General features: G+C 35.8%; 1 long non-coding RNA gene across 1 annotated transcript; it reads left to right on the top strand.

The window, feature by feature from the left end:
• The first annotated feature begins 1 nt into the window (after position 1).
• On the top strand, positions 2–458 carry LOC113473655. The gene is made up of 2 exons (XR_003395575.1): positions 2–56; positions 391–458. It is a non-coding gene; the product is annotated as an uncharacterized LOC113473655 (long non-coding RNA).

Here is a 458-nt window from a genome sequence, read left to right as displayed (position 1 = left end):
CGCCCGACCTAATACTAATTTCAGCCGGTTATGATTCGGCTTTGGCAGATGAAAAGGTATTTCTCCTCTAGAAAGGGTCCTTTATAACTTTATATCTTTCGGGATTTTTTTGCACTTATATTCTGTGGTCTGTCTTTTAAAAATGCTTCTTTTTGTGGTTCGTCCAATGGGTTCTTTCATATATTTTCTCTAGTGTTTAGTTTATACAATACAATATACATGTTTTCCCCCTCTAAGGAATTTAAGGAATAAATAAGTAAGTACAATATTAAGCCATCGTATTTTTAAGTAAGTACTTATCACTTGATGATCCGTTTCGCTTTGGGTTATTTGGTTACTATCCGTTTTGGTTGAATAGGTATTTTTGATCTCTGTTTTTGTTCCTTCCAGGGAGAAATGGACATCACTCCAGCGTGCTATGCTCATTTGTTAAACAGCTTGACTGGTTTTGCCCAAGG

This window comes from Diaphorina citri, unplaced genomic scaffold (assembly GCF_000475195.1).
Source record: "Diaphorina citri unplaced genomic scaffold, Diaci psyllid genome assembly version 1.1 scaffold54928, whole genome shotgun sequence".
NCBI lineage: Eukaryota > Metazoa > Arthropoda > Insecta > Hemiptera > Psyllidae > Diaphorina > Diaphorina citri.
Note: the sequence above shows the minus strand (reverse complement) of the source record. Positions and strands in the feature narration are given on the sequence as shown.